The sequence below is a fragment of the Ranitomeya imitator genome, chromosome 3, assembly GCF_032444005.1.
Source record: "Ranitomeya imitator isolate aRanImi1 chromosome 3, aRanImi1.pri, whole genome shotgun sequence".
Classification (NCBI taxonomy): domain Eukaryota; kingdom Metazoa; phylum Chordata; class Amphibia; order Anura; family Dendrobatidae; genus Ranitomeya; species Ranitomeya imitator.
Genome location: NC_091284.1, coordinates 742926043 through 742951336, shown reverse-complemented (window position 1 = coordinate 742951336; position 25294 = coordinate 742926043). Strand labels below are relative to the sequence as shown.

Sequence of the window (25294 nt, the reverse complement as noted above, 5' to 3'; positions counted from 1 at the left end):
CCCAAATTAAAAAAAATTTTATGTTCTGTTTTGTTCTGTATAACCAATAAAATCTGATTAAACTAAAAAAAATACAATACTAATATCACCATAAGTGCCATTATACACAGAAGATCTTTACTTAGTATGCAGTGTCCGTGTACAGATAAGGCTAGGGTCACATTGCGTTAGCAGCTGCCCGTTCAGCACATATGCTAACGGGCTGCTGCTAGCGAAAGTGCCTGCGCTACATCACGCTAGCGCAGATGGAGCTTCTGCTAGCTCCATCTGCGCTAGCAGTGACAGACCCGGAAACGCTGCAGCCCGCGTCTCGGGTCCGTCACTCAAATGACGGCACATCTCTAGCGCACGCCCAATGTGGGTGTGCGCTAGCGATGCGTTCACCATTACTAGCAATGGCGGCGTTAACGGACTATGTTACACCGCGTTATGCAGCGGTGTAACGTAGTCCGTTAAATGGACACCCGAAACGCAATGTGAATTGTTGTGAATTCTGTTGTCGGGCTCCCTCCTGTGGTCATGAATGGTACTTCGGCTGGTTCTGTCCATGGACTTCCTCTGGTGGGTGTTTCTGAGTTTCACAGGTGACGAGGTTAATTCGTTAGCTGGCTGCTCTATTTAACTCCACTTAGATCTTTGCTCCATGCCACCTGTCAATGTTCCAGTATTGGTCTGTTCACTCCTGGATCGTTCTTGTGACCTGTCATCCCATCAGAAGCTAAGTTCCAGCTTGTATTTCTTTGGTTTGCTATTTTTCTGTCCAGCTTGCTATTTAATTTGTTGTCTTGCTTGCTGGAAGCTCTGGGACGCAGAGGGAGCGCCTCCGCACCGTGAGTCGGTGCGGAGGGTCTTTTTGCGCCCTCTGCGTGGTCTTTTTGTAGGTTTTTGTGCTGACCGCAAAGTAACCTTTCCTATCCTCGGTCTGTTCAGTAAGTCGGGCCTCACTTTGCTAAATCTATTTCATCTCTGTGTTTGTATTTTCATCTTTACTCACAGTCATTATATGTGGGGGGCTGCCTTTTCCTTTGGGGAATTTCTCTGAAACAAGGTAGGCTTTATTTTTCTATCTTCAGGGCTAGCTAGTTTCTTAGGCTGTGCCGAGTTGCATAGGGAGCGTTAGGCGCAATCCACGGCTATTTCTAGTGTGTTTGATAGGTTTAGGGATTGCGGTCAGCAGAGTTCCCACGTCACAGAGCTCGTCCTTATTATCAGTAACTATCAGGTCATTCCGCGTGCTCTTAACCACCAGATCCATTATTGTGCTGACCACCAGGTCATAACAGTGACTCCAGCCTAATGCTGTGATCACTGGTGATATTATACACAGGAGCTATTTTTACAGTATTAGTGCACAGGTAATACAGTGATCAGCAGTGACATTGTACACCCGAGCGCTGTATATATTGTACAGGTAATACAGTGATCAATGACACTGTGTATAATATCAGTGAAAAGGTAATACAGTGATCACTGGTGGCATTGTACACAGGAGCTCTGTATATAGTGTCAGTGTACAGGTAAAACAGTGATCACTAGTGACATTGTACACAGGACCATTGCATATAGTATACAGTGTATAGTGTCAGTGTACAGGTAACACACTGAGTCAACAGTGACGTCTCTAGGTAAAGTCCTTCATCTTCGTTTTTCATCTTCAGCCAGCACAGACGGCCATCACTTCTTCTAGCCAGGGCTCGTCTCTGCAGGAAATAAGTTATCTAGCGCACCGCTTGCAGATTAATTTTTTCCCATCTTCTACACCAGATGAAGAAAAAAGACGAAAGTGTCGCTCCCCATTTAAAACAGTATCCTCAAAAAAACAAAATAAATACATCACTGCAGTAATAATATCCCTTAAATAGCCCCTATGATAATAATATCCCCCATCCTGGCCCCTGTGTGTCTCATTCCTGGCTCCAGCCATATGTTCTCCCATCCTAAGTATGCATCCTGCCCCATATGATCTCTCCATCCTGCCCCATATGATCTCTCCATTCTGCCTCATCTGTCTCCATTGTATCCATCTTGCCCCATGATACTTCCCAATCTGTCCCATGATCCTGCCCCATCTGTCCCATTATCCTGCCCTATTTGTCTCCATCCTGCCCCACGTCTCCATCCTGCCCCAAGTCACATGGTTAGGATCATGGGGCAGGATGGAGACTCATGGTCCATGTGTCTCTATCTTGTCATCAAAACATTGCGGCATTGACGCTTTCAATAAAAAATAAATAAATAAATAAAAAACCTTTCTCCTTACCTAGCCGCGATCCAGCAGAAATGTTCCCTCCAGGCATTTCAAGCGCGGACTAGCTGGCAAATGACAATGATGTCATACGCCAGTGACGTGAGCGCTGATGTCAGCTGCCAGCCTTTGATTGGCTGGCGGCTTTTAAGTATTGCCTTGCGGGCTTGCACAGCAATAGAGTTTAACTGAACCTGCATCTCAGACGCAGGTTCAATTACTGATCCGGCAGAATCCTGCCGCGAACAGAAGAGACTGGGCCCGATGTGGGCCCCGTCTGCTCATCGGGCCCCTTACTCCAGTCATGGCAGTAATAACCTGATGGCAGGCCTCGTCATCAATGTAGTATAATGCACAGCCATTGCTAACTAGGTATATCTATCACTATTTTTGTGTGTAGGGGGATATATGCCTTGGGGCTTGTCAGTCAATGCCGGTGCACGGTTACTACTGTTGTCACTATACACTGAGCGGTGACTGAAGCCGCGACAGCCCACTGAAAGCCCGAGCCTGCCGGAAGGAATAAAGTTAATTTCCTTCGGGTAGCCGGTGTTGGGCAGGTTCAGAACGCTATTAAACAGGTCAGTAGCATTTTTATACATGACAGGTTCCCTTTAACACCACTGTAAGTTTTAGACATGAGTGCTGCAGCTCTCTGCCCACCACCTCTCACATTTTTTTGGGTCCTACTTTTAATTTTGCCGAGGGACACACTTTATCTAAAACCGGCCCAACTTCCAGTATGCTCTGATCTCTTTCCGGACATGCCGGGACTAGTAGTAGTTTCTCTATACCTGGAGAGACACTGCTCCGATGTGTATGCCATATACAATTCTCATAAATTTTGTATAAATTGGAAAAATTGGATCTGTCACCTGACGGACCTGAAGTGTCCCACTTTGACCTTTTGTAATAAAATATTCATCAGGATGTTGTGTAATCTTCAACCTGTGTTCTTGATCCTGATTTTTTTTTTTTTTTTTAAATGAGGTTACCTTGTTCAGCTATGTAAGGCGACACCAGGGGGGAGGATTAGATGAAGGTGAATACAGGACTACAACTCCCATGATGCATCTGGAGAGGGCTGGTGCTTGTGTACCTGTACAGAGGCTTGTGTTGTATTGTGATCATCCGGAGGTAGAGGTGAGTACATGGCCGGGGTGATCAAGGTGTGACCCGGCGTTATACAGAGGGTGAGTGATGGTTCTACTGGGGTAGGAGCATTTCTGGAGGTGCGCTCCTTCTTTCCATATGTTGTGTCTTGTATCCCTAGAAACCAGAGGAGGAGCAGTGAGGATGTAATGCTGAGAACAAGAGGGACTGAGCTAACAATGTGCACAAAAACCAAATATTGTATCTAAAAGAGCAAATACAAAACAACATGTCACTACGAAATGTGTCTGTGTCTGGGAAAGCTGGGTGACAAGCGATACATTACAACGTGGTCACTCAGCTTTCCTAAATACTTCAAATGTGACATTCAGAACAAAGGGAAATCGGGGTGAAAATGCGCATTCATACTGCAAACAATAAAGAAAGCGAAACACATAAAACTTAAAACGAAGAATAAAATTAACACTGAAATCAGTTGAAAATAATTTTCAGCGTAATGCCACAGGGGTCAGGCAGATACCTGTTACCACAGCACCATTGTTTACAGAGCAATTAGACGTACAGGCCACATAACATCTTAGGGATCTATTCATCACTTACATTTTTGTTTTGTTTTGATTTTTAAGTTCCTTTTTTTTTTTGTGTGTGACTTATATATTTGTGAGTGTCTTATATATTTGCTGACAATTGTGCCCCAAATTCTTCAAAATGATGCACTTGGTTTATGAATTTTGCACAAAATGAGAAATCCCTTTTTTGCACTTTTTCATAAAGTTGCATGTTCTGTTAAAATGCCTGCTGTACATACTCCGAGGAGGGACCAGAGTACATATACAGTGTCATGTAAAAGTTTGGGCACCCCTGGTCAAAATTACTCCTATTACAGTTAAGCAAGTTGAAGATGAAATGATCTCTAAAAGGTCTAAAGTTAAAGATGAAACATTTCCTTTGTATTTTAGGCAAAAAATAAATTAAATACCGTAAATATATATGGTCACCTTTTAAAAATTAGAAAAAAGGGGGCTATGCAAACGTTTGGGCAGCCGTGAAGACTTTTGTGAACAGATACCATAACTTTCACTAACGTTTCAGACCTTAACCACTTTCTGACATCGGGTCTAAGGTTACTTTCACACATCAAATTTTCGCTGTCAGGCTAAATCCGGCTAAATTTAAAAAAAAAAAAAACAGATCCGACAAATGTTGCCGCCGGATCCAGTTTTTTTCCCATAGACTTGCATTAGTGCCGGATGACATTGCATTTCGTCCGGTTTTCGCGGGATCCGGCAAATCTGCCGTTTCCGGTTTCTGGAAAAAACGTCCATAGCAACGTTTTTTGTCTCCGGCGAAAAAGCCGGAAGCACCGGACCTGGCGCTTCCGGCTGTTTGTTAGAATGGAAGCCTATGGGAGCTGGAAGGTGCCGGATCCGGAAAATGACGGATTCCGGCGCCTGATTCCGTTTTTTTTTTTTTAAATGAGCATGCTCCAAATTTTTTTTTTATCTAATAATCTAGATATGCTAGCCGGATCTGTCGAAAAAACGGATCCGTCGCATCAGTTTTTCACAATCTGCACCGGATCCAGTTTTTCCAACATTCGCCGGATTGTGCCTGATGCAAAAAACTGATGTGTGAAAGTAGCCTAATACTACGCCGATGTCGGACTCCCTCCCTATGATGTGGGCTCGGGCGGTGAGCCCACATCTTTTTCGGCACATGTCAGCTGTTTTGAACAACTGACATGTGCCTCTAACAGCCACAGGTGGAATCGTGATCTACACACGGCTGTTAACTAGTTAAATGCCACTGTCGATCTCTGACAGCGGCTTTTAACGCATGCTTTTAGCAAGCGCACCAGAAGTCCCACCCATCGGTGACCTCGTCACGTGATCACGTGCACCGATGGGTTCGCATTATAACAGAGGTCTCCAGCAAACCTTTATGGTTGTCACCAGGGCTGCCACTAGAAATTTTGGGGCCCCACACTGGCAAAATTTTCGGGGCCCCCTTGAGACTCCGCCCAGGCTCCACCCCAGCCCCACCTCCAGGCTCCACCCCTCGAACTGTCCACAGTCCCACCAGTAACATAGTAACATAGTTAGTAAGGCCGAAAAAAGACATTTGTCCATCCAGTTCAGCCTATATTCCATCATAATAAATCCCCAGATCTACGTCCTTCTACAGAACCTAATAATTGTATGATACAATATTGTTCTGCTCCAGGAAGACATCCAGGCCTCTCTTGAACCCCTCGACTGAGTTCGCCATCACCACCTCCTCAGGCAAGCAATTCCAGATTCTCACTGCCCTAACAGTAAAGAATCCTCTTCTATGTTGGTGGAAAAACCTTCTCTCCTCCAGACGCAAAGAATACCCCCTTGTGCCCGTCACCTTCCTTGGTATAAACAGATCCTCAGCGAGATATTTGTATTGTCCCCTTATATACTTATACATGGTTATTAGATCGCCCCTCAGTCGTCTTTTTTCTAGACTAAATAATCCTAATTTCGCTAATCTATCTGGGTATTGTAGTTCTCCCATCCCCTTTATTAATTTTGTTGCCCTCCTTTGTACTCTCTCTAGTTCCATTATATCCTTCCTGAGCACCGGTGCCCAAAACTGGACACAGTACTCCATGTGCGGTCTAACTAGGGATTTGTACAGAGGCAGTATAATGCTCTCATCATGTGTATCCAGACCTCTTTTAATGCACCCCATGATCCTGTTTGCCTTGGCAGCTGCTGCCTGGCACTGGCTGCTCCAGGTAAGTTTATCATTAACTAGGATCCCCAAGTCCTTCTCCCTGTCAGATTTACCCAGTGGTTTCCCATTCAGTGTGTAATGGTGATATTGATTCCTTCTTCCCATGTGTATAACCTTACATTTATCATTGTTAAACCTCATCTGCCACCTTTCAGCCCAAGTTTCCAACTTATCCAGATCCATCTGTAGCAGAATACTATCTTCTCTTGTATTAACTGCTTTACATAGTTTGGTATCATCTGCAAATATCGATATTTTACTGTGTAAACCTTCTACCAGATCATTAATGAATATGTTGAAGAGAACAGGTCCCAATACTGACCCCTGCGGTACCCCACTGGTCACAGCGACCCAGTTAGAGACTATACCATTTATAACCACCCTCTGCTTTCTATCACTAAGCCAGTTACTAACCCATTTACACACATTTTCCCCCAGACCAAGCATTCTCATTTTGTGTACCAACCTCTTGTGCGGCACGGTATCAAACGCTTTGGAAAAATCGAGATATACCACGTCCAATGAATCACCGTGGTCCAGCCTATAGCTTACCTCTTCATAAAAACTGATTAGATTGGTTTGACAGGAGCGATTTCTCATAAACCCATGCTGATATGGAGTTAAACAGTTATTCTCATTGAGATAATCCAGAATAACATCCCTCAGAAACCCTTCAAATATTTTACCAACAATAGAGGTTAGACTTACTGGCCTATAATTTCCAGGTTCACTTTTAGAGCCCTTTTTGAATATTGGCACCACATTTGCTATGCGCCAGTCCTGCGGAACTCTCTTGGAAAATCTCCACTTCTCACCTATCACACATTGACAGTTCCCATCACCAGATCACACATATAGCCGGCAGCTTTTGTTTTGGCCAAAAGATTTTTTTAAGCCGCCACCATAACACGGTAGACACTTTTGGCCGGGCCCTACTCTGCTGTAACCTATTAAATATTTGTTAAAATATGCAATACAATTTAGGTATATTTTTATTTATTTTTAAAATGACCTATAATACCACATACAAGGAACAAATACCACAGCACTATGACCAGATGACATATTACCACCACAGTGATCAAATAATATCAAATACAAGGAACAAGTACCACTGCATCATGACCAGACCGCATGTTACCACCACATAGTGACTGAATACTACAATACTGATCAGTAATAAAAAAAAAACCCACAATACTATCACCATCAGTGCCATTATACACAGGAGATCTGTAATTAGTAAGCAGTGTCTGTGTACAGGTAATACAGTGATCACCAGTGACATTATACACAGGAGCTCTGTATATAATGTATAGGTAATACAGTGATCACTGGTGACATTGTACACAGGACCTCTTTATATAGTATACTGTTGTGAATTCTGTTGTCGGGCTCCCTCCTGTGATCATGAATGGTACTTCGGCTGGTTCTGTCCATGGACTTCCTCTGGTGGGTGTTTCTGAGTTTCCTTCCAGGTGACGAGGTTAATTCGTTAGCTGGCTGCTCTATTTAACTCCACTTAGATCTTTGCTCCATGCCACCTGTCAATGTTCCAGTATTGGTCTAGTTCTCTCCTGGATCGTTCTTGTGACCTGTCTTCCCAGCAGAAGCTAAGTTCCACCGTGAGTCGGTGCGGAGGGTCTTTTTGCGCCCTCTGCGTGGTCTTTTTGTAGGTTTTTGTGCTGACCGCAAAGTAACCTTTCCTATCCTCGGTCTGTTCAGTAAGTCGGGCCTCACTTTGCTAAATCTATTTCATCTCTATGTTTGTATTTTCATCTTTACTCACAGTCATTATATGTGGGGGGCTGCCTTTTCCTTTGGGGAATTTCTCTGAGGCAAGGTAGGCTTTATTTTTCCATCTTAAGGGCTAGCTAGTTCCTTAGGCTGTGCCGAGTTGCATAGGGAGCGTTAGGCGCAATCCACGGCTATTTCTAGTGTGTTTGATAGGATTAGGGATTGCGGTCAGCAGAGTTCCCACGTCCCAGAGCTCGTCCTTTATTATCAGAAACTATCAGGTCTTTCCGTGTGCTCTTAACCACTAGGTCCATTGTTGTCCTGACCACTAGGTCATAACAGTACAGGTGGCCCAAAGTACTAATGCATCTCAATAGAGGGATAAGAGAAGTTCTGAGACCATTTTTTTTTCTTTGCAGTGTTTTTTGTCTCTCTTTTCCCCTTTACCTCTGGGTGGTTTAGGACACTGGTGTAAACATGGACATTCAAGGTCTGTCCTCTTGGATGGATAATCTCACTACAAGGGTACAAAACATTCAAGATTTTGTGGTTCAGAATCCGATGTCAGAGCCTAGGATTCCAATTCCTGATTTGGTGATAGATCTAAGTTCTTGAATTTCAAAAATAATTGTAAATTGTTTCTTGCCTTGAAACCTCGCTCCTCAGGTGACCCTGTTCAACAAGTAAAGATTCTTATTTCTTTGTTACGTGGTGACCCTCAAGACTGGGCATTTTCCCTTGCGCCAGGAGATCCGGCATTGCGTGATGTTGATGCGTTTTTCCTGGCACTTGGATTGCTTTATGACGAACCTAATTCAGTGGATCAGGCAGAGAAAATCTTGCTGGCTCTGTGTCAGGGTCAGGATGAAGCGGAGATATATTGTCAGAAGTTTAGAAAGTGGTCTGTGCTCACTCAGTGGAATGAATGTGCCCTGGCAGCAATCTTCAGAAAGGGTCTCTCTGAAGCCCTTAAGGATGTCATGGTGGGGTTTCCCATGCCTGCTGGTCTGAATGAGTCTATGTCCTTGGCCATTCAGATCGATCGACGCTTGCGTGAGCGTAAAGCTGTGCACCATTTGGCGGTACTATCTGAGCATGGGCCTGAGCCTATGCAATGTGATAGGACCTTGACCAGAGCTGAACGGCAAGAACACAGACGTCAGAATGGCCTATGTTTTTACTGTGGTGATTCCACTCGTGCTATCTCCGATTGTCCTAAGCGCACTAGGCGGTTCGCTAGGTCTGCCACCATTGGTACGGTACAGTCTAAATTTCTATTGTCTGTTACTCTGATTTGCTCTTTGTCATCCTATTCTGTTATGGCATTTGTGGATTCAGGCGCTGCCCTGAATTTGATGGACTTGGAGTATGCTAGGCGCTGTGGTTTTTTCTTGGAGCCCTTGCAGTATCCTATTCCATTGAGAGGAATTGATGCTACGCCTTTGGCCAAGAATAAGCCTCAGTACTGGACCCAATTGACCATGTGCATGGCTCCTGCACATCAGGAGGATATTCGCTTTCTGGTGTTGCATAATCTGCATGATGTGGTCGTTTTGGGGTTGCCATGGCTACAGGTTCATAATCCAGTATTGGACTGGAAATCTATGTCTGTGTCCAGCTGGGGTTGCCAGGAGGTACATGGTGATGTTCCATTTTTGTCTATTTCGTCTTCCACTCCTTCTGAAGTTCCAGAGTTTTTGTCGGATTATCGGGATGTATTTGATGAGCCCAAAGCCAGTGCCTTACCTCCTCATAGGGATTGCGATTGTGCAATTAATTTGATTCCTGGTAGTAAGTTTCCTAAGGGCCGATTGTTCAATTTATTTGTGCCAGAACACGCCGCTATGCGGAGTTATATAAAGGAATCCTTGGAGAAAGGCCATATTCGCCCGTCGTCATCACCGTTAGGAGCAGGGTTCTTTTTTGTGGCCAAGAAGGATGGTTCTTTGAGACCTTGTATTGATTACCGCCTTCTTAATAAAATTACAGTCAAATTTCAGTATCCTTTGCCGTTGCTGTCTGATTTGTTTGCTCGTATTAGAGGGGCTAGTTGGTTCACCAAGATAGATCTTCGAGGGGCGTATAATCTTGTGCGTATTAAGCAAGGCGATGAATGGAAAACAGCATTTAATACGCCCGAGGGCCATTTTGAGTACCTGATTATGCCATTCGGGCTTTCCAATGCTCCATCAGTATTTCAGTCCTTTATGCATGACATCTTCCGAGAGTACCTGGATAAATTCCTGAATGTGTATTTGGATGATATTTTGGTCTTTTCGGATGATTGGGAGTCTCATGTGAAGCAGGTCAGAATGGTGTTCCAGGTCCTTCGTGCAAATTCCTTGTTTGTGAAGGGGTCAAAGTGTCTCTTTGGAGTTCAGAAGGTTTCATTTTTGGGGTTCATTTTTCCCCCTTCTACTATCGAGATGGACCCTGTTAAAGTCCAGGCCATTTACGATTGGACTCAGCCGACATCTGTGAAGAGCCTGCAAAAGTTCCTGGGCTTTGCTAATCTTTCTAGTGTTGCTGAACCATTGACTGATTTGACCAAGAAGGGTGCTGATGTGGTCAATTGGTCTTCTCCAGCTGTAGAGGATTTTCAGGAGTTGAAGCGTCGTTTTTCTTCTGCCCCTGTGTTGTGCCAGCCAGATGTTTCGCTTCCGTTTCAGGTTGAGGTTGATGCTTCTGAGATTGGAGCAGGGGCTGTTTTGTCGCAAAGAAGTTCTGATGGCTCGGTGATGAAGCCATGTGCTTTCTTTTCTAGAAAGTTTTCGCCTGCTGAGCGTAACTATGATGTTGGTAATCGTGAGTTGTTGGCCATGAAGTGGGCATTCGAGGAGTGGCGTCATTGGCTGGAAGGAGCCAAGCATCGCGTGGTGGTCTTGACAGATCACAAGAATTTGACTTATCTTGAGTCTGGCAAACGGTTAAATCCGAGACAGGCTCGATGGTCGTTATTTTTCTCCTGTTTTGATTTTGTGGTTTCGTACCTTCCGGGCTCTAAGAATGTGAAGGCTGATGCCCTGTCAAGGAGTTTTGTGCCTGACTCTCCGGGTGTTCCTGAGCCGGCGGGTATTCTCAAAGAGGGGGTAATTTTGTCTGCCATCTCCCCTGATTTGCGGCGGGTGCTGCAAAAATTTCAGGCTGATAGACCTGACCGTTGCCCAGCGGAGAAACTGTTTGTCCCTGATAGATGGACTAGTAGAGTTATCTCTGAGATTCATTGTTCAGTGTTGGCTGGGCATCCTGGAATCTTTGGTACCAGAGATTTGGTGGCTAGATCCTTCTGGTGGCCGTCTTTGTCACGGGATGTGCGTTCTTTTGTGCACTCCTGTGGGACTTGTGCTCGGGCTAAGCCCTGCTGTTCTCGTGCCAGTGGGTTGCTTTTGCCCTTGCCGGTCCCGAAGAGGCCCTGGACGCATATTTCTATGGATTTTATTTCGGATCTCCCCGTCTCTCAAAAGATGTCGGTAATTTGGGTGGTTTGTGATCGCTTTTCTAAGATGGTCCATTTGGTACCTTTGTCTAAATTGCCTTCCTCCTCTGATTTGGTGCCATTATTTTTCCAGCATGTGGTTCGTTTACATGGTATCCCGGAACATCGTTTCTGACAGAGGTTCTCAGTTTGTTTCGAGGTTTTGGCGATCCTTTTGTGCTAGGATGGGCATTGATTTGTCTTTTTCCTCGGCTTTCCATCCTCAGACAAATGGCCAAACCGAACGAACTAATCAAACTTTGGAAACATATCTGAGATGCTTTGTTTCTGCTGATCAGGATGATTGGGTGTCCTTTTTGCCGTTGGCTGAGTTCGCCCTTAATAATCGGGCCAGCTCGGCTACTTTGGTTTCGCCGTTTTTCTGCAATTCTGGTTTCCATCCGCATTTCTCTTCAGGGCAGGTTGAGTCTTCGGACTGTCCTGGTGTAGATACTGTGGTGGATAGGTTGCAGCAGATTTGGACTCATGTGGTGGACAATTTGACATTGTCCCAGGAGAAGGCTCAACGTTTCGCTAACCGCCGGCGCTGTGTGGGTCCCCGACTTCGTGTTGGGGATTTGGTTTGGTTGTCGTCTCGTTATGTTCCTATGAAGGTTTCCTCTCCTAAGTTTAAGCCTCGTTTCATTGGTCCGTATAAGATTTCTGAGGTTATCAATCCTGTGTCATTTCGTTTGGCCCTTTCTGCTTCTTTTGCTATCCATAATATGTTCCATAGGTCGTTATTGCGGAGATACGTGGCGCCTGTGGTTCCATCCGTTGATCCTCCTGCCCCGGTGTTAGTTGAGGGGGAGTTGGAGTATGTGGTGGAGAAGATTTTGGATTCTCGTGTTTCGAGACGGAAACTCCAGTATCTGGTCAAGTGGGAGGGTTATGGTCAGGAAGATAATTCCTGGGTTTTTGCCTCTGATGTTCATGCTGCCGATCTGGTTCGTGCCTTTCATTTGGCTCATCCTGGTCGGCCTGGGGGCTCTGGTGAGGGTTCGGTGACCCCTCCTCAAGGGGGGGGTACTGTTGTGAATTCTGTTGTCGGGCTCCCTCCTGTGGTCATGAATGGTACTTCGGCTGGTTCTGTCCATGGACTTCCTCTGGTGGGTGTTTCTGAGTTTCCTTCCAGGTGACGAGGTTAATTCGTTAGCTGGCTGCTCTATTTAACTCCACTTAGATCTTTGCTCCATGCCACCTGTCAATGTTCCAGTATTGGTCTAGTTCTCTCCTGGATCGTTCTTGTGACCTGTCTTCCCAGCAGAAGCTAAGTTCCAGCTTGTATTTCTTTGGTTTGCTATTTTTCTGTCCAGCTTGCTATTTTTTATTGTTGTCTTGCTTGCTGGAAGCTCTGGGACGCAGAGGGAGCACCTCCGCACCGTGAGTCGGTGCGGAGGGTCTTTTTGCGCCCTCTGCGTGGTTTTTTTGTAGGTTTTTGTGCTGACCGCAAAGTAACCTTTCCTATCCTCGGTCTGTTCAGTAAGTCGGGCCTCACTTTGCTAAATCTATTTCATCTCTATGTTTGTATTTTCATCTTTACTCACAGTCATTATATGTGGGGGGCTGCCTTTTCCTTTGAGGAATTTCTCTGAGGCAAGGTAGGCTTTATTTTTCTTCAGGGCTAGCTAGTTCCTTAGGCTGTGCCGAGTTGCATAGGGAGCGTTAGGCGCAATCCACGGCTATTTCTAGTGTGTTTGATAGGATTAGGGATTGCGGTCAGCAGAGTTCCCACGTCCCAGAGCTCGTCCTTTATTATCAGAAACTATCAGGTATTTCCGTGTGCTCTTAACCACTAGGTCCATTGTTGTCCTGACCACTAGGTCATAACAGTATACAGTGTATAGTGTCAGTGTATAGGTAACACTGACTCACCAGTGACGTCTCTAGGTGAAGTCCTTCATCTTTCATCCAGCACAGACCGCCGTCACTTCATCCAGCCAGGACTCTTCTCTGCAGGAAATAACACAGTTATCTCGAGTTCCGCTTGTAGAACACATTACTTAATTTTCCCAGCCTCTACATTACACCACATGAAGAAGGCGACATAGTATCACTCTACACAGTAACAGGACCGCCCCCCATTTAAAACAGTATACTCAAAAAATAAAATAAATGCATCACTGCAATAATAATATCCCTTAATTAGCCCCTATGGCAGTGGTCCCCAACTCCAGGCCTCGAGGGCCGCCAACAGTGCAGGTTTTCAGGATTTCCTTAGTATTGCACAGGGGTTGGAATCATCACCTGTGCAGATGATCACATTACACCGATGCAATACTAAAGAAATCCTGAAAACCTGCACTGTTGGCGGCCCTCGAGGCCTGGAGTTGGGGACCACTGCCCTATGGCAATATTCGCCATCCTAGCCCCCGTGTGTCTCATTCATGGCATCAGCCATATGTTCTCCCATCCTGCCCTCATGAGTATCCATTCTGCCCCTTATGATCTCCCCATCCTGCCCCATCTGTCTCCATCGTATCCATCCTGCCCCATGATCCTGCCCCATCTGTCTCCAATCCTGCCCCCAGCGTCTCCAATCATGCCCCCATGTCTGCAATCATGCCCCCTGTGTCTCCATTCTGCCCCATCTGTTTCCAATCCTGCCCCATCTGTCTCCAGTCATGCCGCCATGTCTTTCATCCTGCCCCGTGTCTCCAATCATGCCCCGTATCTCCATTCCGCCCCTGTGTCCAGCTTTCTGCCCCTGTGTCCAGCTTTCTGCCCCTGTGTCCAGCTTTCTGCCCCTGTGTCCAGTGTTTTGCCCGTGTCCAGCTTTCTGCCCCGTGTCCAGCGTTTTGCCCCCGTGTCCAGCTTTCTACCCCCGTGTCCAGCTTTCTGCCCCCGTGTCCAGCTTTCTGCCCCCGTGTCCAGCTTTCTGCCCCCGTGTCCAGCGTTTTGCCCCCGTGTCCAGCGTTTTGCCCACGTGTCCAGCTTTCTGCCCCCGTGTCCAGCTTTCTGCCCCCGTGTCCAGCTTTCTGCCCCCGTGTCCAGCGTTCTGCCCGTGTCCAGCGTTCTGCCCTGGGCCCCCCGGATCGCCGCTCTCCATAAAATAAAAAAAAAAGTTCTTCTCACCTGGCCGTGCTCCTACGGAGGTCGAAGTTCTCCGTCTTCACGCAGCTGCAGCGTGCACTCGCCGGCGACTGACAATGATGTCAGACGCCGGCAACATGCGCGCACGCTGCGGCTGACGTCAGCTGCCAGCCTCAGATTGGCTGGCGGCTGTTAACTATTGACGTGCGGGCCGCGCCCGCACGTCAATAGCTTTAAACAGCTGCAGCATCGGCGCTAAGGGCCCGGTTAGCCTGCGGCTGCCGCTAGGGGCCCGGTGAGCAGTTGAGACGGGGCCCGATGCGGGCCCCCTCTGCCCACCGGGCCCCATACGCCAGTCACGGCTGTAATGACCTGATGGCGGCCCTGGTTGTCACTGCCGGATTGCTATGAGCGCCACCTGATATTTGGCACTCATACCAAGTGACCAATTCAGCTACATGCAAGCGATCTGGTCATCGCCTGTATGTAGCAGTGCCGATCCGATTACGGCAGCTTCTAGTTTCCCATGGAGACTATTGAAGCATGCCAAAAGTTAAAAAAAAAAAAAAATGCTTTAAAAAGATAAAAGTTCAAATTCCCCCCCCCCCCCCCCACTTTTGACCCATTCAAAATAAAGCAATAAAAAATAAATCAGACATACACATATTTGGTATCGCCGCGTTCAGAATCGTCCGATCTATCAATATAAAAAAATTTAACCCGATCGCTAAACGGCGTAATGAGAAAAAATGTCAAAATGCCAGAATTACATTTTTTTGGTCGCCGCAACATCGCATTAAAATGCAATAATGGGTGATCAAAAGATAGTATCTGCACCAAAATGGTATCATTAAAAACATCAGCTCGGCACACAAAAAATAAGCTCTCACCAGACCCCAAACCATGAAAAATAGAGACACTATGGGTATTGGAAAATGGCACAATTTTTTTTTTTAATGGAAGATCAGTTTTAGCATTTAGTGAACATGGTAAAAAGGAAAATAAAACTGTGGAATTGCACTTTTTTTTGCAATGTCATCACACTTAGAATTTTTGTTCCCGTTTTCCGATCCGGGATATGTTAAAACCAATGGTGTCGTTCAAAAGTACAATTTGTCTCACAAAAAACAAGCCCTTACATGGCCATTTTGACCAAAAAATAAAAATGTTATGGCTCTGGGAAGAAGGGAAGCATAACATGAAAATGCAAAACCAAAAATACCTCTGGTCGTTAAGGGGTTAAATAGTTTGTTACGGTTATGGCTTGTTCACTATACTAGGAAAGGCCAGTTGGTGAAAAATTTCCAGCGTTATAAAATCCTGGCTTCCTCTAACTTTCTGCCAAAACAACAGGAACCATGGGTTCTTCTAAGCAGCTGCCTAGCACTCTGAAAATGAAAATGGCAAAGGCCCACAAAGCAGGAGAATGACATAAGAAGATAGCAAAGAATTTTCAAGTTTCCTTTTTTCTCAGTTTGAAATGTAATTAAGGAATAGCAGTTAACAGGAACTGTGGAGGTCAAGTTAAGGTCTGGAAGACCAATCAAAATTTCAGTGAGAGCTGCTCGTAGGATTGCTAGAGAGGCAAATAAGAACCCCCGCTTGACTGCAATAGACCTTCAGAAAGATTTAGCAGACTCTGGAGTTGTGATACATTGTTCTACCTTTCAGAGACACGTGCACAAATAAGCCCTTCATGGAAGAGTCATCAGAAGAAAACATCTCATGTGTCCTCACCTTAAAATTCAGCATCAGAAGTAAGCAAAAGAACATCTAAGTAAGCCTGATGCATTTTGGAAACAAATCCTGTGGACCGATGAAGTTAAAATAGAACACTTTGGCCACAGTGATCAAAGGTACAGTACAGACCAAAAGTTTGGACACACCTTCTCATTTAAAGATTTTTCTGTATTTTCATGACTATGAAAATTGTACATTCACACTGAAGGCATCAAAACTATGAATTAACACATTTGGAATTAAATACTTAATTTCAGTTGTTTCACACTTTTTTGTTATGTCTTAAATTCTAGGTTCTTCAAAGTAGCCACCTTTTGCTTTGATGACTGCTTTGCACACTCTTGGCATTCTCTTGATGAGCTTCAAGAGGTAGTTACCGGGAATGGTTTTCACTTCACAGCTGTGCCCTGTCAGGTTTAATAAGTGTGATTTCTTGCCTTATAAATGGGGTTGGGACCATCAGTTGTGTTGTGCAGAAGTCTGGTGGATACACAGCTGATAGTCCTACTGAACAGACTGTTAGAATTTGTATTATGGCAAGAAGAAAGCAGCTAACTAAAGAAAAACGAGTGGCCATCATTACTTTAAGAAATGAAGGTCAGGCAGTCTGAAAAATTGGGAAAACTTTGAAAGTGTCCCCAAGTGCAGTGGCAAAAACCATCAAGCACTGCAAAGAAACTGGCTCACATGAGGACCACCCCAGGAAAGGAAGACCAAGAATCACCTCTGCTTCTGAGGATACGTTCATCCAAGTCACCAGCCTCAGAAATTGCAGGTTAACAGCAGCTCAGATTAGAGACCAGGTTAATGCCACACAGAGTTCTAGCAGCAGACATATCTCTACAACAACTGTTAAGAGGAGACTTTGTGCAGCAGGTCTTCATGGTAAAATAGCTGCTAGGAAACCACTGCTAAGGACAGGCAACAAGCAGAAGAGACTTGTTTAGGCTGAAGAACACAAGGAATGGACATCAGACCAGTAGAAATCTGTGCTTTGGTCTGATGAGTCCAAATTTGAGATCTTTGGTTCCAACCACCATGTCTTTGTGCGACGCAGAAAAGGTGAACAGATGGACTCTACATGCCTGGTTCCCACTGTAAAGCATGGAGGAGGAGGTGTGATGGTGTGGGGGTGCTTTGCCATTTACACTGTTGGAGATTTATCCAAAATTGAAGGCATACTGAACCAGCATGGCTACCACAGCATCTTGCAGCGGCATGCGTTTAGTTGGACCATCATTTATTTTTCAACAGGACAATGACCCCAAACACATCTCCAGGCTGCGTAAGGGCTATTTGACCAAAAAGGAGAGTGATGGGGTGCTATGCCAGATGACCTGATGGTTTGGGGTGAGCTGGACTGCAGAGTGAAGGCAAATGGGTCAACAAGTGCTAAGCATCTCTAAGAACTCTTTCAAGATTGTTGGAAGACCATTTCCGGTGACTACCTCTTGAAGCTCATCAAGAGAATGCCAAGAGTGTGCAAAGCAGTCATCAAAGCAAAAGGTGGCTACTTTGAAGAACCTAGAATATAATAGATAATTTCAGTTGTTTCACACTTTTTTGTTAAATATATAATTCCACATGTATTAATTCATAGTTTTGATGACTTCAGTGTGAATGTACAATTTTCATAGTCATGAAAATACAGAAAAATCTTTAAATGAGAAGGTGTGTCCAAACTTTTTGTCTGTACTGTATGTGTGGAGAAAAATGGGCACAGAATTTAAGGAAAATAATATCTTGCCAACAATTAAGCATGGGGGTGAATCAATCATGCTCTGGGGTTGTGTTGCAGCCAAAGGCAGGGAGAACATTTCACGTGCAGAGAGATGGATTCAAAAAAGTTTCAACAAATTCTTGATGCAAACATAACACCATCTGTAAAAAAAAAGCTAAAGTTGAAAAGAGGATGGCGTCTACAAATGGATAATGATCCAAAACACACATCAAAATCCACAATAGTCCTTAAAAGGCGCAAACTGAAGTTTTTACAATGGCCCTCACAGTCCCTGATCTGAACATTGTTGAAAATCTCTGTCTAGACCTCAAAAATCAGTGCATGTAAAATGACCCAGGAATGTCACAGAACTGGAAGAATTTCCCAAGGAAGAATGGATGAAAATCCCTCAAACAAGAACTGAAAGACTCTTGTCTGGCTACAAAAAGCGCTTACAAGCTAGGATACTTGCAAAAGGCGGTGCTACTAGTTACTAACAATGCAGGGTGCCCCAAATTTTGCATTGGTCTATTTTCCTTTTTTGTAATTTTTAAAATATTGAAGATGACTATATATTTTTGTTTGCCTAAAATACAAAAGGAATGTGTCATCTCTAACTTTAGCCCTTTTAGAGATCATTTAATCTTCACCGTGCCCAAACTTTTACATGCCACTGTATGCAAAAAAAATTTAACTTTTTAAAAAGTTGTAATTGAAGAATCGGCCTCAAACATCCAGAAATAAAAAACCTCCCCACAATGATAAACATAAAAAACAACAGACAAATACATAATTTGCACTTTTCTTTAAGTCTATTTAAAAGAAGAATTTAACATCAATTAAAAATAGGCAAAGGACACCAAAAAATAGACACAATGCAATGATTAGTTGGGGAGATAGCTGTAGAAAAAAAAGGGTGCAAAGTAAAAGGAAAACGTGGCACAAACAATAATTAAAAAAAAGGCTAAAAACACCATAAACTTAAAGAAAAGTACAAATGCAGTAATGAATTGGGCTGATAGGTTTAGGAAGAATTCCCTTTAACAATTTGTAAGTTCTGGTGAAAAAATGCAATGTAATTACTGTTATAGGGCAGTTTTATTTCCATAATAAATTGCAGCTGCACCTTGATCTACATTTCATGGGCGCAGCAATTCCAGTAATAAAGTCACTCATTTCAATATGGCACAGTTCATCCAAAACAATTGTTTCCTTTTATTGCTTTGTTATAACACTCGGATCTCTCCTTTCATTGCCCACTATTAGGTATAAACATTTACAATGTATTCAACTTAAATATCCATGTGCAGGGAAGGAAACGTCCGCATTTCGGTTTGCGCAGCTGAATAAGGCTACGTTCACATTTGCGTTGTGCCCGTTTGCGTCGGGCGACGCAGCGGCGACGCATGCGTCATGCGCCCCTATATTTAACATGGGGGACGCATGGACATGCGTTGTGCTGCGTTGTGCGACGCAAGCGTTTTTTTTGCCGCAAGCGTCGGGCGCAGAAAACGCAACAAGTTGCATTTTTCTGGCGTCCGATTTTCGGCAAAAAACGACGCATGCGTCGCAAAACGCAGCGTTTTTGCGTGCGTTTTGATGCGTTTTTATTTGCGTTGTGCGTTGCGTCGCCGACGCAGCGGCGCACAGCGCAAATGTGAACGTAGCCTAACACCATCCACTTGATAACACAATATAAAGGAAAATGTGAAAATAATTGTTAGTGAGAAGAAATTGTGGAAATAAACCGCCATTCCATAATGGATTTTTGGGCTTTTGTTTTTACAACGTTCATTGTGCAGTATAAATTACCTGGCGATATGATTTTCCAGATCAATACAATTACAGCGATATCAAACATACAGGTCCTTCTCAAAAAATTAGCATATAGTGTTAAATTTCATTATTTACCATAATGTAATGATTACAATTAAACTTTCATATATTATAGATTCATTATCCACCAACTGAAATTTGTCAGGTCTTTTATTGTTTTAATACTGATGATTTTGGCATACAACTCCTGATAACCCAAAAAACCTGTCTCAATAAATTAGCATATCAAGAAAAGGTTCTCTAAACGACCTATTACCCTAATCTTCTGAATCAACTAATTAACTCTAAACACATGCAAAAGATACCTGAGGCTTTTATAAACTCCCTGCCGGGTTCATTACTCAAAACCCCCATCATGGGTAAGACTAGCGACCTGACAGATGTCAAGAAGGCCATCATTGACACCCTCAAGCAAGAGGGTAAGACCCAGAAAGAAATTTCTCAACAAATAGGCTGTTCCCAGAGTGCTGTATCAAGGCACCTCAATGGTAAGTCTGTTGGAAGGAAACAATGTGGCAGAAAACGCTGTACAACGAGAAGAGGAGACCGGACCCTGAGGAAGATTGTGGAGAAGGACCGATTCCAGACCTTGGGGAACCTGAGGAAGCAGTGGACTGAGTCTGGTGTGGAAACATCCAGAGCCACCGTGCACAGGCGTGTGCAGGAAATGGGCTACAGGTGCCGCATTCCCCAGGTAAAGCCACTTTTGAGCTACAGAGAAGCAGCACTGGACTGTTGCTAAGTGGTCCCAAGTACTTTTTTCTGATGAAAGCAAATTTTGCATGTCATTCGGAAATCAAGGTGCCAGAGTCTGGAGGAAGACTGGGGAGAAGGAAATGCCAAAATGCCTGAAGTCCAGTGTCAAGTACCCACAGTCAGTGATGGTGTGGGGTGCCATGTCAGCTGCTGGTGTTGGTCCACTGCGTTTCATCAAGGGCAGGGTCAATGCAGCTAGCTATCAGGAGATTTTGGAGCACTTCATGCTTCCATCGGCTGAAATGCTTTATGGAGATGAAGATTTCATTTTTCAGCACGACCTGGCACCTGCTCACAGTGCCAAAACCACTGGTAAATGGTTTACTGACCATGGTATTACTGTGCTCAATTGGCCTGCCAACTCTCCTGACCTGAACCCCATAGAGAATCTGTGGGATATTGTGAAGAGAAAGTTGAGAGACGCAAGACCCAACACTCTGGATGAGCTTAAGGCCGCTATTGAAGCATCCTGGGCCTCCATAACATCTCAGCAGTGTCACAGGCTGATTGCCTCCATGCCACGCCGCATTGAAGCAGTCATTTCTGCCAAAGGATTCCCGACCAAGTATTGAGTGCATAACTGAACATTATTATTTGATGGTTTTTTTGTTTGTTATTAAAAAACACTTTTATTTGATTGGATGGGTGAAATATGCTAATTTATTGAGACAGGTTTTTTGGGTTATCAGGAGTTGTATGCCAAAATCATCAGTATTAAAACAATAAAAGACCTGACAAATTTCAGTTGGTGGATAATGAATCTATAATATATGAAAGTTTAATTGTAATCATTACATTATGGTAAATAATGAAATTTAACACTATATGCTAATTTTTTGAGAAGGACCTGTATAAATATATTTTTGTGTTTTTTTTTTTTTTTAATTTAAAGGGTGGTCTAATACATATAATGCCCTTTATAAATATCTGTCTTTAAGCGCTAACCATTTTTTGTCATTTATTATAAAATTCCCTACTATTCACCCTATGCAACCATTTCCCATATGTAACTTTTTTTTTTTTACACTTCCACTTATGTTTTGTTTGAAGGGCGTCATAGGAGGATGACCCTGCAGTCACTTTTCCTGCAGCTTCTATCACCCACCCTTCTGGAGCGCAGATGTTCCTAGAACAGTTTGCGGACTCCATATACAGAGCCCCTTATTCCTAGAAGAGCAAAATCCACCCTCAAGTGACCCTATTTTAGAAACTATACCCCTTGGGGAATTTATTTGCAGGTGTAGTGACGATTTTGACTCCATGGGTATTTTCCAGAGACAAGCAGCAATGAATGTTGCCAAGTGAAAATTGCAAACTGCCATTATAGTGACCAGTACGCTGTTGTCGCCAGTACGTTATGCTCAGCCCGTGCTTCTGGAGCAGTAGCGTAGCTACCAGGGGGGCAGAGGGTGCGGTCGCCCCGGGCCCCTTGCTCTGAGGGGGCCCACTCAGAGTTACTGCAGCTGTTAACTATGCCGGCTTATGCAGCACTCCGATGTAGTTCTCTCCACTGTAGTGTGGGGAGACATAATCTCCCTGCACTACCACTGTCTGTTCTATAGCACATGCCCCCATTGCACCCTGTGTGTCTGCACGAGAGACTGCACGAGAGCTCAGCACTGGCTGCTTCTTCCGGCTGGAGAGGAGCAAGACAAGACAAGGTGGTGCTGTGAGTATTTAGAGCTTGGGTTGCTGCGTGCAGGGGGGGTTGTGTCTGTGCAGTGAGGAGGGGGCAGGACGCTGCTCCCCTCCTTACAAGTCCTGGATTGTTTATTTTCTTGTAGTGGTCTTGTATCTGAGGCAGGGCACCATTGACAAAATAAAAAAAATAGTGTTTTAGTAGCCCATTGGGGCTCAGCCACATGTTGGTTCTACTGAGAACCATTATCCAGGAGAACCAAAACTGTTTTTTCATTTTTTTTGCTGCTACATTGAAGATTGGTAAATGCCTGGAATGTTTGGGTGTAGCAGCTGTATATTACACACTGTTTGCTAGTGCTGCTATAAAGTCTCACTCTCTATCTATCTATCTATCTATCTATCTATCTATCTATTATCTATCTATTATCTATCTATCATCTATCTATTATCTATCTATCTATCATCTATCCCATATCTATCTATCTATCATCTATCTATCCATTATCTATCTATCAATCTATTATCTATCTATCATCTATCTATTATCTATCTATCTATCTATCTATCTATCTATCTATCTATCATCTATCTATTATCTATCTATCCTCTATCTATCCATTATCTATCTATTATCTATCTATCTATCTATCTATCTATCTATCTATCTATCTATCTATCATCTATCTATTATCTATCTATCCACTATATATCTATCTATCTATTATCTACAGTTAGGTCCATATATATTTGGACAGAGACAACATTTTTCTAATTTTGGTTGTAGACATTACCACAATGAATTTTAAACAAAACAATTCAGGTGCAGTTGAAGTTCAGACTTTCAGCTTTCATTTGAGGGTATCCACATTAAAATTGGATGAAGGGTTTAGGAGTTTCAGCTCCTTAACATGTGCAACCCTGTTTTCAAAGGGACCAAAAGTAATTGGACAATTGACTCTAAGGCTATTTTCATGGACAGGTGTGGGCAATCCCTTCGTTATATCATTCACAATTAAGCAGATAGAAGGCCTGGAGTTGATTTGAGGTGTGGTGCTTGCATTTGGAAGGTTTTGCTGTGAAGTAAACATGTAGTCAAAGGAGCTCTCCATGCAGGTGAAACAAGCCATCCTTAAGCTGCGAAACAGAAAAAAACCCATCCGAGAAATTCCTACAATATTAGGAGTGGCAAAATCTACAGTTTGGTACATCTTGAGAAAGAAAGAAAGCACTGGTGAACTCATCAATGCAAAAAGACCTGGGCGCCCACGGAAGACAACAGTGGTGGATGATCGCAGAATAATCTCCATGATGAAGAGAAACCCCTTCACAACAGCCAACCAAGTGAACAACACTCTCCAGGAGGTCGGCGTATCAATATCCAGATCTGCCATAAAGAGAAGACTGCATGAAAGTAAATACCGAGGGTTCACTGCACGGTGCAAGCCACTCATAAGCATCAAGAAGAAAAAGGCTAGACTGGACTTTGCTAAAAAACATCTAAAAAAGCCAGCACAGTTCTGGAAGAACATTCTTTGGACAGATGAAACCAAGATCAACCTCTACCAGAATGATGGAAAGAGAAAAGTATGGCGAAGGCGAGGTACAGCTCATGATCCAAAGCATACCACATCATCTGTAAAACACGGCGGAAGCAGTGTAATGGCTTGGGCATGCATGGCTGCCAGTGGCACTGGGTCACTAGTGTTAATTGATGATGTGACACAGGACAGAAGCAGCCGAATGAACTCTGAGGTATTCAGAGACATACTGTGTGCTCAGATCCAGCCAAATGCAGCCAAACTGGTTGGTCGTTGTTTCATACTACAGATGGACAATGACCCAAAACATAAAGCCAAAGCAACCCAGGAGTTTATTAAAGCAAAGAAGTGGAATATTCTTGAATGGCCAAGTCAGTCACCTGATCTCAACCATATTGAGCATGCATTTCACTTGTTAAAGACTAAACTTCAGACAGAAAGGCCAGCAAACAAACAGCAACTGAAAACCACCGCAGTGAAGGCCTGGCAGAGCATCAATAAGGAGGAAACACAGCGTCTGGTGATGTCCATGAGTTCAAGACTTCAGGCAGTCATTGCCAACAAAGGGTTTTCAACCAAGTACTAGAAATGAACATTTTATTTAAAATTATTGAATCTGTCCAATTACTTTTGGTCTCTTTAAAAACAGGGTGGCACATGTTAAAGAGATGAAACTCCTAAACCCTTCATCCAATTTTAATGTGGATAACCTCAAATGAAAGCTGAAAGTCTGAACTTCAACTGCATCTGAATTGTTTTGTTTAAAATTCATTGTGGTAATGTCTATAGCCAAAATTAGAAAAATGTTGTCTGTCCAAATACATATGGACCTAACTGTATCTTTCTATCATCTATCTATCTATCTATCTATCATCTATCTATCATCTATCTATCTATTATCTATCAATCTATCATCTATCTATCCATTATCTATCTATCTATCATCTATCTATCTATTATCTATCTATCATCTATCTATCTATCTATCTATCTATCTATCTGTTATCCATCTATCAATCTATCATCTATCTATCCATTATCTATCTATCTATCTATCTATCTATCTATCTATCTATCATCTATCTATCCATTATCTATCCATTATCTATCTATTATCTATCTATCATCTATCTATCCATTATCTATTATCTATCTATCTATCTATCTATGTATCTATCTATCTATCTATCATCTATCTATCTATCATCTATCTATCTATTATCTATCAATCTATCATCTATCTATCCATTATCTATCTATCATCTATCTATCTATTATCTATCTATCATCTATCTATCCATTATCTATCTATCTATCTATCTATCTATCTATCTATCTATCTATCTATCTATCTATCTATCTATCTGTTATCTATCTATCTATCTATCTATCAATCTATCATCTATCTATCCATTATCTATCTATCTATCTATCTATCTATCTATCTCATATCTATCTATCTATCTATCTATACACACACACCCTGTGACTTGGTCCTGTAGCCGGGGTGAGGGTCCTATCATCTCATATTGTAAATCCAGGGTGGCAAGCATGAAAACCCAATTATATAAGTTTTTATTAAAAAAAAATAATCCCCACAAAGTTAAGGATGAATATATGATAAAGAGCCAAATAGAAGAAAATACAAACAGTCAGTAGGTGCGTATAGATGATCACCTATAGACCCCTGAACGTAT

The 25294-nt window shown here is 43.3% G+C and overlaps 1 protein-coding gene across 9 annotated transcripts in view; it reads left to right on the top strand.

Moving 5' to 3' along the window:
- Positions 1-25294, top strand: part of NEK5 (NIMA related kinase 5) — a 123822-nt gene that overhangs the window by 22167 nt on the left and 76361 nt on the right. Inside the window, exon 1 of one of the 9 annotated variants that reach the window (XM_069758893.1) lies at positions 3234-3388. The exons of 4 other annotated variants lie outside the window; for them this stretch is intronic. The gene's annotated coding sequence lies outside the window, so the exon portion shown is untranslated. Of the gene's footprint in view, positions 1-3233; positions 3389-16121; positions 16223-22022; positions 22088-25294 lie in introns of those variants that run through there. 4 more of the 9 variants (XM_069758898.1, XM_069758894.1, XM_069758896.1 and 1 more) reach the window with 4 other exon arrangements.